This window comes from Dermacentor variabilis, unplaced genomic scaffold (genome assembly GCF_050947875.1).
Source record: "Dermacentor variabilis isolate Ectoservices unplaced genomic scaffold, ASM5094787v1 scaffold_17, whole genome shotgun sequence".
NCBI lineage: Eukaryota > Metazoa > Arthropoda > Arachnida > Ixodida > Ixodidae > Dermacentor > Dermacentor variabilis.
In genome coordinates this window covers 10,631,708-10,646,340 of record NW_027460335.1, presented here as the reverse complement: position 1 = coordinate 10,646,340, position 14,633 = coordinate 10,631,708, and the positions used below count along the sequence as shown (strand labels likewise).

General features: G+C 43.9%; 1 long non-coding RNA gene across 5 annotated transcripts in view; it reads right to left on the bottom strand.

Annotated features, from left to right (window-relative positions):
- LOC142568158 (uncharacterized) overlaps nt 1-14,633 on the bottom strand; it is a 66,789-nt gene that overhangs the window by 20,932 nt on the left and 31,224 nt on the right. For all 5 annotated transcript variants that reach the window (XR_012825376.1, XR_012825377.1, XR_012825379.1 and 2 more), the window contains exon 5: nt 11,186-11,332. This is a non-coding gene — a long non-coding RNA (uncharacterized LOC142568158). The remainder of the gene's footprint in view (nt 1-11,185; nt 11,333-14,633) is intronic.

The following is a 14,633-nucleotide window of genomic DNA, read 5'->3' as shown; positions in this document are numbered from 1 at the left end:
GCGGGATTGGAGCGCCCGTTCGGCTCGTTCGCGGCGATCAGCATTGGTGTAGGTATCCAGCAAGGCACGACGGAAATCAAGCCACGATTTGATGAGCCCTTCTCGGTTCTCGTACCAAGTGCGGCCACCGTCCTCCAAGCTGAAGTAGACGTTCCTTAACTTCGCCACGTCGCTCCATTCATTTATCTCGGCAACGCGCTCAAACTAGACCAACCAGTCTTCTACATCCTCGAAGATATCTCCGTGGAACACATTCGGCACTCGAAGATTCTGCAGCAGATACTGCGTTGCCGTTGTGGCCGTACCTTGCCTAATGGTCGGTAGGGACGTCGACGTTCCTTCCATACCGGTGTGTGGTGGCGTCGATGTTGCTGCGGAGAGATGATCAAGCTCCGGAGGCAATCCTCGGATTCTCCTGCTTTCCCGGTGAACAGGGGTGTCCACTAGGATAGGGCTGGTACTCCTGCTACCAGGAGGGGTTTGTGGCATCGGATAAACCGTACCCCGCACCTCCACCAGTTTTGTCACGAAAAGACAATAGACGATGTACCCGGCATCGGCGAGGGAGGCGGTTGAACAAGATGGCGTGCAATAATTTAAGCCGGCGTCCTCAGCTTCTACCTCTTCTACTTCAGCGCCCGTCTCTTGCTGAGCGCGTGTTCCAGTCCCAACTTCTTTGTTTTTCAGCGCTGGCTCGTGACACCTGGCGGCAATATCTTAACCATATGAATGTGTCGTCCCTGTGGTGCAAAACGAACGTGTAAGGAGGAGAGTTTCTGTGGAGTCTTTCCTGAAACGTTTGATGATGGTGGAATAAAACTGATCTTTAGGACAACATGTAGAACCAATATAGAACCAGGAGAACATCAACCGAATTCCGGTTTTGCTAAAATTTATTCGCGAACACGCCATATCACCGGTGCGTTTCGGTGGACCCGGGATGCGCCTTCCATTGGCGCGTTCCTTCCCCGACCGAAATTCCAACGACAACCGCGGGCGCACGCGCTTCGCGTAGCGCAACACAGATAGATGATGAGTAAATTAGTTGATAAGGATGATGAGGAGTTATGAGGGGTCATATGGCTTACATCACGGTTGATAATGGTTTGATGCGGATGGTTTAAATGCTTATTTATCCGTAATTAATAAAGCGGAACCCTTAGACAGCTCATGGAACGAAAATTTTACCGTCCGACGTTATGGCTTGCATATCCAATGGCACCAGAATTGGAGGTCGAACCCTCGAGCCACCACATCTGGTTTTCATTACGGAAAAATGAATTCACGCACAGTTCATTAGCATAAAGTTAATTAGGGCACTAAAACTCACGACCTCTGATGGCAGTCGAACCCACCACCTTTGGTGTTAATTAGGGCGAAGGGAAATAAGGCACTTAACTGTGCCTTAATTGGAGTTATTTAGGTCGGATTTATTTAAGGCACTTATTTATTTATTTAAGCCTGCGGCCTTTGGTGTGTGTTTAACCAACATGTGAATACGGACGAACCGGCGACATCTCCCAGTTCGATTCCAGTTGACATCGCGAAGTTTGAGGTTCGATCCTACGACCACTGGTGGTAGTCGAACCCACGACCTTTGGTAGTAATTAAGGCGAAGTGCATTAAGGCATTCGAACCTAAGACCCACTACGGAGATGCGGGCGAAACAGCCATAACTCCAAGTTGCATTTCGATGACATCATGAAGGACGAGTGTCGAACCCACTACTTTTGGTGGGTTCGAATAGGCGTGGAGGCTTAAAGGAAGACAACCTCCTCCGGTTGTTCCACGCCTTCCTCATGAGTCATATAGTTTATGTGGCAGCCATGCATAACTGGTATAACTCCGAGAAGAAACGATTAAACACGCTGATCAGAAAAAGTATAAAAAAAGTACTAGGCATTCCGTTACGGGCGAGCACGGACCTCCTTATGCAACTAGGAGTGCACAACACATTGGACGAGATAATCGAGGCCCAGGAGTCAGCCCAACTGGCCCGTCTATCCTCTACCCCGGCTGGAAAGAAGATCCTGGCAGTTCTTGGGATCAACCCTATCCTCATGAAAGAGCGGAAATATGAAATTTCAGAAAATCAAAGGAACAACATACGAGTTGCACCGTTTCCCCGTAATGTTCATCCTCAACACAACGTAGGCAGACGCAGGGCAAGAGCCCTCGCCCTCCTCAAGCGTACCAAAGACGATCCCTACTCGGCATGTTTTGTCGACGCAGCACAATATGGACAGTCGTCTAACTTCACCATTGCCCTCGTTGATCACAACGGACAGATAGAGAATGCGGCTTCCCTGAAGTGCTCAGCACCAACCAGAGCAGAGCAGGTCGCAGTTGCTATAGCACTCCTAGACAACAGCAGATCACAAATCTTCACTGATTCGAGGTCGGCGGTCAGGGCTTTCGCTTCAGGATCCATCGCCGAGGAGGCTCACAAGATTCTCAAGAACAAGATAATCTCTCCGCACACCATCAGGTGGTTTCCGGCTCACCTCGACCCCCAGCTTGACTCGTTTCCCAATCTTAATGACATTGCCCACTCCCAAGCGCGCGCACTAACCCACCGCGCGGGAGCAAGATTGAGCTCAGACTCCGGTGTTCTCAAGTTTCGGGACACTCTCACTACTTTCAGCGAATTTACTACGCACTATAACCTGGGTAGGAGGACTTATCCTCCCCCTCACTGCAAACTGGCTAGACCTCTGGCGTCCACTTTACGCATGCTTCAGACGCAGTGCTATCCAAACCTGGCCCTTTTCCACACAATCACTCCAGAGGCTTTCAGCTCTACTTGCCCCGATTGTGGGGCTGTTAGCAATTTGGCACACATGCTCTGGCGATGCCCCTCGTTACAGGGACCCAATCGCATCACAGAACAAGAATGGAGCTCTGCAATCCGGAGCTCAGAGTATGCACGTCAAACTTGGGCGGTCCAGAGAGCCCACGATGCGGCGGTTAGGCTCGGCCTACCCGTCCCCACGTGGGAGCGGCCCGCAGCTCTGCCCTAGGGCAAAGCTTCTCAGGACCTTGTTATTAAAGTTCTCTGTCTGTCTGTCTGTCTAATTATGATATTTCATTACGGCACTCGGACCCAGGGCCTTTAGTTGGAGTTGAAGCTGCGACCTTTGGTGTTAATTAGGGCGAAGTTAATAAGACACATTTAATTGAGGCACTCTAACTCATGAACTCTGGTGAGAGAAAACAAAAGGAAGGGACAAAGCATAAAAATTTAAATGTCAAAGCATGTAATGAATGTGTCATCAGTGGACAGTATTTCGACTTCATCCTCTTTACCGTAGGCTAAAGTGACTGTCAACATTTTGGGACCCATTCACTTTAACCAACATTAAAAAACTGGGACGTATACTGCATGCGGCAGTTAGATTTTTTTTTAAATCATACCGGGGTCGTATGACTGTTAGTAACCTCATATGACGCAGTGGATTACCCCCGGTGACTGTGCGTAAGCGCGTCTACCGAATAAAGTCTCTCTTTCAACTTGTAAATGGCCATTATAATGAAAGCACTTCCATTTTTTTGCTTACTCATTAGGGTTTGAAAGGAGACAACGGCATGCTCTAACAAAAACACTCTTGAGCGCATGAAATAACTGTATCAATTATTATTTTCCCCCAAGCCAATGAAATAGTAGAATGATCCTCATTTTATTCCCGGCCACGGCAGCCGCATTTCGATAGGGGTGAAATGCGAAAACATGGGGGGGGGGGAGGGGAGGGGTACTTAAATTTAAGTCAACATTAATGAACTCGAGGTGGCCCAAATTTCCGGAGTTTCCCACTACGGCGTTCCTCATACTCAGATAGTAATTTTTGCACGTAATATCCCACAATTCAATTATTTTAATCCATCCTCCTAATTAAAAGACTGTTACCCAGAATTCTACAGCAGATTTTTGAAAAATGCTTGCAAATATTGTGAATTTGTGTGTTTATATGCTCGTATGTTCTTATGTTCTCTTTAGAGGTCATTATAATTATTTACCAATGTTTGATAATGCTTACAATTATTACGAATTCGTATGTGTTTATAAGCTCGTCTATATTTATGCAGGCCCATCCTGCTATATTCTGGCATCACATCGCTGTATCTATAACTATATAAATAATTAACAGCGATAAGGGGTTCGAATGCTCCGAAGAATTTCGATAAAGCTTATAAGGGTTGTTCAAGGTCGGATTAAGTCCGATAATATCAGTAAGAACCGATAACGGTTGATAAGGATTGGTTCAACTTCGGTAAGGCTGAGAACGATGGATAAAGGTTGGTATGAATCAAATCGACTCCGCAAAGGTCAGATCAAATCAGATCGGCTCGCTCAGTCACCAATATGTCGATAATTATTTAACAATGTTGGAAAATGCCTGCAATTCTTGTGAATCTGTACGTTTACATTCTTCTATATTTCTATGTATACACACTGCTATTATCTGCTACCACGTCGCGGTATCTATAAATAAACAAATAAATAAATAACAGCGATGAGAGCTTATAACGGTCGGGAGAATTCTGATAACGATAATGGTTGATAAATGTTGGTGAAGTCCGATAATCTTAATAAGGAGCGATAAAGGTTGCTCAGGACCGGATCACGTCGAATGAGATTGTTAAGAACAGGTAAGCGTTAAGGGTTGTTAAGGATCAGATTAACTGCGATAAAGTTGGTAAAGGTCGATACGGGCTCATAAGAATCAGATAGAGTCCACTAAGGTTGATAAAAATTGATGAGGTTTGGTAAGAGTCTGACCAAGTTCGACAAGCCTGATAACGAGCAATAGGGGTTTATAAGTGTTTATACTGTTCAGATGAAATTCTATCAGATCGATAATAACACCGGGCTGAGTGGAGATGAGCAAGCGACACCACGCTCAGGCATACTTAGATAACTGCAGTGACGGCCTCAGAATCCTGCAGTACTGCTGCAATGCAAGCTGATAATTTTAATCCTTACTTTGCATCCGTTTTTACTAAAGATAATGGTCATACACCTCATGTAGCCTACACAGCTGCTAGACCACCCACTGCAGACATTGAAATCAATGAAGAAGGCGTTTTAAACATTCTGCTGAATATTGGTGTTAAGAAGAGCCCTGGTCCTGACGGCATTCCAAATGAATTTTACGTAGATATGCAGAATAGAGCTCTAAATACCTAACTAAAATTTTTCGGTACTCTCTTGATAGTGGTTGCTTTCCGGTAGCATGGAACCACGCAAAAATCATACCTATACACAAAAGTGGCAGTACAGCGGAAGTGGCAAATTACAGACCAATTTCTATTACAAGCGCGTGTTCTAAGCTCCTCGAGCACATTGTTAATAAACAATTAGTTTCTTACTTGGACAAATACAACTTGTTTTTTCCTGGACAGCATGGTTTCCGAAAACAGCTCTCAACAACCACCCAACTCATTTAAATTGTACATGACCTCTCTGAAACGTTGAACTCCCGTGGTCAAACAGACATAATCTTCCTCGACTTTGCGAAAGCATTCGACAAAGTGTCCCATCCGAAGTTAATCATAAAAATTAATTCTGTATTTCAGAGCCCCGCAATAACTCAGTGGTTTTCATCTTACCTTTCTTCTAGAGAACAACACGTTGATTTCGGGGGGTGCACATCACGCCTTTCCTGTGTTGTGTCCGGAGTTCCGCAAGGAAATGTCCTACGTCCTCTTTTATTTCTGATCTTTATAAATGACTTGCCCAGTAATATTAGTGTCCCTATCAGACTGTTTGCTGATGATTGTGTGATGTATAATAAAATTCGAGATAGTAATGATCAGGCCAATTTACAGTCTTATCTGGAAATAATTAAAAAATGGTGTGACGACTGGCAGATGGAACTAAACCCAGCTAGGTCTGTTGTTATGTCCATAACGAGAAAGAAAAAAAATTTTGCATTACCCTTAGAACATGAATAGTATAACTATTAGCAGAGTCGATAAACATAAGTATCTAGGAGTAACGTTCACTTCTGACCTCAGATGGAATCAACACATTGATGCTGTATGTGGTAAGGCCAGCAAAGCGCTCTGGAGCCTAAGACGGAATATAAATGCGTCGACACCTGGGGTCAAAACTTTAGCATATAAATCCTTAATACGTCCTACCTTGGAGTATGCTAAAGCTGTATGGGATCCCTACACTAAATCGAACCAACACAAAATTGACAGAATCCAGAGGTTAGCATCAAGGTTCATATTTAACAAGTAACGCTACTGCCAATCCCCCACTGAACTTTGTAAACTTGCCGACTTACCTCCGCTAGACTTACGTACCAGGTATGAGCGACTGAAACTAATTTACCTTATCATTAATGGTCACTTGCTTATGGACAAACACAACTTCTTCAAAATTTCGACAAATGAAATATCCAGACATCGTCATAGCCAGTACATCACACCCCCTCAAGTCAGAAATGACTGTTTTAAGTACAGCTTTGTCCCGAGAGGTATTACGGAATGGAATGCGCTCCCCGACTCGGTCATGTCGGCCTCATGCGTAGAGGAATTTTTCCAATGTGTACTCGTTATTCTTTTTGCCGCTAACTAATATGTATATCATAACTTTGCCAAAGGTGTATCTCTTCATTTGGTTTCTTATTTTTGGGGGGAAGTTTGTAAGGTGCATATAATATAAACTGATTCGCGTCCCTGCTGAAATGTCTGCAGTTGTTCATTTACTTGCTTTTGTTGTCACTGTATCCTTGTATGTGTTTGTATTTTCCGCTCCTGTAATGGCCCTTCATGGGCTGACAGTATTATAAATAAAATAAAAATAAAAATAATAGTTTCTGCATAATTTTTGTTCAGCTCTGCTGTGGTAACTTGCGACAACGAATCTCTGAGCGCTTATCTTCATTATGCAAAATAGAAGTGAGGCGTTCAGACAGGACACAAGATTAGAGAAGTGGACAACACGAACGCCACTGATTGGGTGAAGAGATGGCGTTTTTCTGCAGAAATCAGGTATTTGTATTGGCTCAAAGGTTGCCCCTATTCTTAGCAACATTTACCTGAGTAAGGTTGACAACTGCTTAGAGAAAGCCTTAGGTGATAGCGTTATCAAGATATTTTGTTACGTTGATGATTACCTGATTTTCTGCAATAGGGAAGAATTCGATTCCGCTGCTACCTCAGTAAGTGAGCAATTTAAACTTTATGAGGGAGGATTAAAGTTTACCAAGGAATTTCCTCAGCGACCCGTAATTCAGTTTCTTGACATTTCCTTGATCTTCGAACAAAATCATGTTTGTTCGCAGTACTGCCCAAGATCTTTGAAGCCCTTGCTGAACTTTCAATCCAAGCATTCTAAATTAGTAAAAAACGGAATTGCCATGTCGTGCCTTAAGTCTTCGCTCACCAGATCCTGCATGCACAAAATGAGCGCCAGTTTTAATGCGCAGGTCCGGCGCCTATTAGAAGCAGGTTATCCTAGTGTAGCGGTGGCCACTGTGGCTGAGCGCCTAAAGGAGTCGGTTTCGAGAAGGACGGACGTGATTACAGAAAGCAGTAATAGCAAAAAAAGAGTAGTGGCTATTCGGTATATTCATTCAGTGTCGCACAGGCTTAAAAAGTTGCTAGTAGATATGATGTTAAAGCTGCTTTCACTGCTCACAATAAGCTAGGTAAGATACAGAATACAGAATAAACAGCAGCGGGTAAAAGGCAAAAAAACGAACAGATATTTGTCCGGTAAAGCACAATAAGAACAACAGTTTTACTGACTGTCGTATGGGTTTGGTGTACAAAATTCCCCTTAATTGTGGCCAGTTCTACGTAGGGCAAACGGGACGGTGTATCAATCAGAGGCTAATGGAACATAAAAGGTCGTTAAACGGTGGATCGCCTTCTAATCTTTCGCTACATTGCCGAGATTGTAATTGCACGCCAGAGTTAGACGAATGCGCGATATTGTACAGGCATAAGAATGAAGATACGCGTCTTATGGTAGAGGCATGTCATATCTACAATGGTGGAAGTGCGTGCGTGAGTCAGCCTTCGATTACTTTACATAAGGAAGAGATGAAGTGCCTTAACAGTTATCTCTCATGTAGACCGGCACGTGTACCCTATTGACACGTGGTGTTACCATTCCTGAGCATGCGCAGATGAGTTTTGTGTCTTCTTTCTTTTTTCGCCTCAGTGCTCCCTTCAGTTCCTCACTTCTATTTTGCATAATGAATCATTACCAACTAGCTCAGCTTTCTGTCGTTCTAAGCGCTTATCTTGTATCGCCTACGGCCGACGTCCAGCCACTGCCCATGAAAACGGGCGAAATGGCTAAAAATAGATATTCAACTGATGCATTGTACAGGCTCGCAAATCTACCTTAATTTGCGACTGTGACTTGTGAAATCCCTTAAGGCATGTGGTTACCTCAAACGGCAAATTCTTGTACATAACATCTTCGTTGAAATGCCTCCAATTTCATTAAAATCGGGGAAGCAGTTGTCTCATACGATAATGTCTGCGTTTTACAAATTTGAATATGAAAATCAAAGTTGGCGCGGAGCTAAAGCTTTCTCTCCATATTTCCGTCCTGACTGCATAGTTTTATCAGCCGAACGAAGGAAGCGCTGACACAGCCTAGGTTGAACTCTTCTGATTGCAGAACGGCGATCTGCGAAATATTCACGCTGGCGATATCACTGGGAATTCGATCTTACTATGCAAATATCTGCTTGTAATTGGCTTTGAAGCGGAGGTCACGGGAAAGCTGACCCAGCCCTTCTACCGGCCAACGCAGTAATTGTGAGAGCAACTTTTGTGGACATTGTCGGCAGCAGAGATCTGGGCCATTCCGATAAATGCTTCGCGAACGACCGACCAAAGGGAGCTGCAGGCCGGAGACGCAATATTCATTCCTCTAAGTGGAATGACCACTGGTACGCTTGCACTCGAGTCTCCTCCATTTGATAGCGTAGCCTGTAAAAGGTCTATTTAGAAAGCCGGCAAGTGTGGTGCGACTCATTATCCGTCACTTCTTCGAACACGTATCGCACTTCCAGCCGTGGTCCACACCGAAAGAGCAAGGTCAAGCAGGCGACAAAGGCAAGTAATAGCCTCCGAAGCAACCAACGCACGCGCGCGCGATGCCCGCGTGTCTCCGGGGTGGCGCGACAGGCGCGCGCGGCCAGGGTCGCAAGCAAACCGCCAAGCCACAGCAACGGAACCCAAAGCGGACTACCCGTTCGCAGGTTTCTACGACCGGTTCACTATGAAGATGACTGACAGATGCATGACGTATTCAAAAATTGCAATACCGCCCCGCTGCCTCTGACGACCTGTGACGTAATCAAAATTTTAGCCAATCAGGTGAGGCCAAAAGAACGGTTCCCCAACCGAACCGTTATAAGATTCGGCCTCTGATTGCCATGTTTTCTTCCATTACGTATTTATGTACGATTTGTGTTCTTAGTTTTGGTAATAATAATAATAATAATAATAATAATAATAATAATAATAATAATAATAATAATAATAATAATAATAATAATAATATTAATAATAATAATAATAATAATAATAATGTTTATTGCCACAAAATATACAAAATAACACAAGCAGGCCGGTCTAAGCCTCAGTTGGCTTGTAGGACCGTGCGAATGATTGTGATAGACAAAGCGAAAACATCAATTGATGAGAAATGGAGAAGAGAAAAGTAAATAAAAATGAAAGGCAAAAAATTGAAAAGAACAAGATAACATTTGACTATCTGCATATAACAAAAGTTGAAGAGGTAAATATTGCGATGCAAAAGAAATGTAAAAGAGGGTAATTTTACTTTAGCTGCTTTAAGAAGTGTTTGAGCGTGCTTTTTGATGTCGCGTTAAAGATTTCTTCGGGTAATTTTTTAAATATGTCAGGCACATAAGCACAGCGCCTGGCCGCGCCATACCTTGTGGCTGAACGCGGATTATTATTAAGCGGTAATTATTATTATTATTATTATTATTATTATTTTGTCGTCTTATCAATTGCTACTGTGCTGTAACTATGTGATGTCATTCCTGTGTTTACTGCTTCTAATTACACCGACTTATGTTACATGTATGCATCGGTTATGTTTGTCAGCATTTTATGTCAATAATTTTTCTGTACTAGTTTAGAATGTTTGTTATTTATATTTGCTATGTTTTTCGCATGTTATAAATAAATTTTGCGTATGCTACCTTGAGCAAGAGCTACCAAGCGCCTTGAAGGTGCATTATTGCGCTTTTCGCGTGCGTGACCCCCGACTATTATGGTGGGAATAAAATACCTTGATTGATTGACTGATTGATTGAAGCACAGAAAAGGGTTGGTAAGGATTAGAGCAATTGCCATAAGGTATATAACGGCAGGTAATAGTTAATAAGGCATAGATCTAGTCCGACAAAGAATGATACACATTTACACTAGTCGGATCACGTTTGGTAAGATTCATACTGACCCCTAGCTGCGTGAAGACGACGAAGTACAACAATGCTTACACATATTTAGGCAACCATAGCAAAGCTTCTGCGTGAATTTTTTTTTTCATTCCTGAGGGTGTTTGGAATTTTTGCAGTACGACAGGAACTCACCTAAACGCCCAGTAGTCAGCATGGTCTTACCAGGTCAGGTAATCTGTATGCGTTAAACATTGACTCCACTTGAAGTGTTATTGTGCGCACGGTGAGTACAAGCACACCATAGCAAACTGGCTGAACTATTGAAAATTGACTTAAACGTGGGTTAACACCAGATAGTCATTACGCTATCTTGAAGGGCTGTGGCATCACTGGTTTGAAGAGATGTCTTTCATGCAGCCTGTTCGAGCGGTATGATAAATATTGCAGAATTTAACTGATTCGGAATGCAGCTAAAAAAAATTGGACTGTACTCACGTAGCGACTTGTGTCGTATTGTTTGGTGTGCTGGAGTTTCATTCCTTTATACTCACTAAATTCAGATTTGTAGCAGATTTGTAGCATTGAAACCTGCCTGAACTATCGAAAATTTACTTAACCGCGAAATAACACCAGATAGTCATTACACTATCTTCAAGGGCTGTTGACCTCACTGGTTTGAACAGAATACTTTCACTCAACCTGTTTCAGCAGCCTGATAAATATTTCACAATTGAACTGCTTCGGAATGTAGCTCAAAAGAAAAATGGAACGGTACTCACGTAGCGACCTGTTTCGTATTGTATGGTGCGCTGGAGTTTGTTATTTTGATATTTAATAAATTCAGATTTGTAGCAGCTGACCGGAGCCCATCGGTACATGTCTCCCGAAACGCCCACCATTATTAGGTCTTCTTCGCTCTTCAGCAGCTGCGTACAAAATGAATGTTTATTATTTCGCTCGGATTACGATAGATGTATTGGATACGTGTGTCACGCGTTTGGCAAAGAAGATGCGCAGGAGAACGTGGAGCTTGAAAAATTCAGGCTACCACTGTGTTTTGGTGTCATAGAAATTAAGACAATATGACACTTTACAGCGAGAAACCGTTTTTAGCAAAATGATAAAGAATTTGTCATTCCTTGTATTCATAGGTAAAATGATCGGACCGTGGCGCTGTGTGTCATTCGCCAATAGCCTCGGAATGTAGACTCCAGAATAATCAGTGCGATGCGATTCCCACTACTTGCTGTATCTATTGTGTCCTAAACAATTATCTCAAACCAAATAGTCTCAAGTAAGCAATGCAGGTCACGCAGTATACTGCCAAATGCGCGAACACGCAGAAGGTTATTGGTAGGCGTACCTAGAGAAATTGGCTGCTAGACAGGCGCCACGGGCTACGAAAGAAGGATTGAGATGACCAAAGCACATGCACTAATACACTCATAGCAGACAGATGAAACGAGCACACAAAGTTATTACATGCAGCTGAAAGGGAGTAGGTTGAAATGAACCACGTGAAATGTCCTGCTAAGCAACGTCAATGATGTGACGTTACTGATCATTGGTTCTGTGGCGGTAGAAGGGCGCATGTAGTACATAGATGTCGAAGAGAAACTCATTGTTCTTCCATCGCAAATAATGTACTTTCCAGAAACGATCGTGATTGCATCTTTGTTTGTTAGTTTATGATTGCAATACGACGAAGTGTGCAAAGCAACTACACATCGTATGGCGTTCCTCCGACAAAGGCAACGACTACCTGAAGGCACGGCAGCAGTTGCTCTCTGAAAACCTCTTATAAATGAAGACACTATATCCCTGCGGCCCGACGCTGTATGCGAAAAGAAAGGACGAAGAGCTGGGGCAATCAGCAACCCTCAATGCCAAAAAATTCGAGGACACCTAAGCACTACGTATGAATTGCAGAAGCAAAAGCATTAATGTATATTTGAACGCCGCTCGAGTTTTGGCCTGCGAGTAATGCTTTCGAGTTTCGCTCCGGGGTATGTTATCATGTTTCAGATGTATTTTCCGTGGGTTATATTTTGTACAGTTTCTAAGTTAGCGCGTTGGCTGCATATTGTACGATATTGCTCAAAAGCAACGGGTACCGCATGACCGGAAGCATCAGCGGCTAACAAGGCTGGCATGTGCCCGCAGCAGCTAACCCCAGCCTGGTTAGGTTAGAGACATGCACCGTGCGCCGGCTTCCAAGAGTGAGACGGGCGAACCCTCACGCATGAGTCACGCCACAGCTTCAAAAGAAGATAACGCCCCCCGCTGCGTCTCATCGCCTTATATGCTCCACCGAGGAGCTCTGGTGGCGCGTCGTCGTCGCGATGCCACGCAACACCGACCCTTCGCCCGCTCTGCATCGTCGAGGCGCACACGTGATGCGGCGTCGCAGCCAGTGGGATTTTAGGTGCCTTTCCCCTGCTACAGACGCCGCCCTTTTTCGCTCAATGGGTCATCGGATGCTTTCGCATAACAGAAAGATTGACGAAAACCCAGCACAGATGATTCTCAAACTGACAAGTAGATTACTTGTGTTGCCCTGCTGCCTGCCTCCATCACATGCCATTGCCCACAGTAAATCTCCTGCCCACATGTTCAGATGCACTAAGCTCAAACGCAATGCATGTTTACTTCAAGATATAGGGTGCCGGTGTATATGAGACATAATTTTGCGCACGCGCACAACGTGCTCGATATGACCTGCCCAAAATTAAGCTCTGGTCTAGAGATCGTCATCCCTCCCTAAGTTACTTTTAGGTTCGGGCAAGCGAAAGAGATAACCATTGTGCGTGGTTCATGCTCTGGCAGTCGTGTGTGCAATGTACTACACTGGTTTTCCCCGCAAAACCAACGGAAAATGCAAGCAAAACCAGCGTGCTCGTCGAAGAAGTCACCGGTTAGGCGAGAGAGAGACGTCATTCGCGACAGCGCTCCCGCGTCGCATGCCGCATGGGCACCAAAGGTCTGCAGAAGTGCAAGAAATAGTGCGTACGCATAAAATGCAGAGGGTCCAGAGCAGCTTGTTGGAATGCTTGGCGCAGCAAGAGAACGAGGCGGACAAATAAAATCACACGGTATTGCGAAGACGGGACAATGAAGAAATGAGAATTCGGCCCTCTCAGGAGAGACAAAGAGCGAGAGAGAGCATCTGTTGGAGAGGAGAAGCTCATCTCCTAAGATGTCACTTTACAATGGAAATGATTAAATTGCTAATGAGACGCAAAGTATGGTGCTTTCGGTGTGACGAAATGATGTCTCGAAATGGCTACGAACCCTAGACCAATGTCGAAACTGGAACCCACGCCCTTTGGTGTTAACTAAGGCTACGTATCCTCGACCTTCTCTTAGTTAAGGCGATGGTAATTAAGGTACATTAAATTAAGATATATTTATCCCATGTTTTCTTGCTTGAAGAGGTCATTAATGAACTGTTAAGTAATATATAGTTAAGGCACTCGAACCAACTACATTTGGTGGGAGTTGAACTCACGAAATTTGGCTTTAAGACGAGATTCATTAGGACATAGCTAATCAAGGCACCCGAACCAACGACATATGGTGGGAGTCGAGCCCATCACCTTTGCTATTAATTAGGGTGAAGCTAAATAAGGTACATAAATTAAGGTAGAGTTATGTAGGGACTCGAGCCCATGATTTTTCCTGGCAGCCGGACAATCGACCGATAGTGGGAGTCGAACCTACGACCTTGTGCTGCGGCATAATTCTATGCATCGCGCGGTTGTCGCAATGCTTTCGTATTCATCCACGTAGAGATAACTAACTGCCTCTTGAATGTTTACTTCTATCCAGCTACTACAGAATTCATAAAAAGATTATCGTCGTAGGACATATGCTATGTACATAACTTAAATATCTGAAGGCGACCTGGCTTGTTGCTCTTTAATGGGGACAGAAAATTTAAGTGAGAAAAATGTAGCCTGTTACATTTCTTGAAGACACAAGTGAATAATATGCGTAAATAACTATCAGTTTCGCCTCGAAGGTGAAACAATAAATGTGAGAGCAATGTTTAGCATTGGGGCATGTTCTCTTTTTTTTTGGACGTCTACTATGACATTCAGCCACAGAATTGTTGGCCCCGCAGCGCAGCCATTTCTTGTGATGCTTGATCGAATATGCTGTTTAAGTGTTCTTTTGGCCTTTTTGGTGTTCTTTCCTATGAATCTCTTCTCCTGCCCAATATTATAG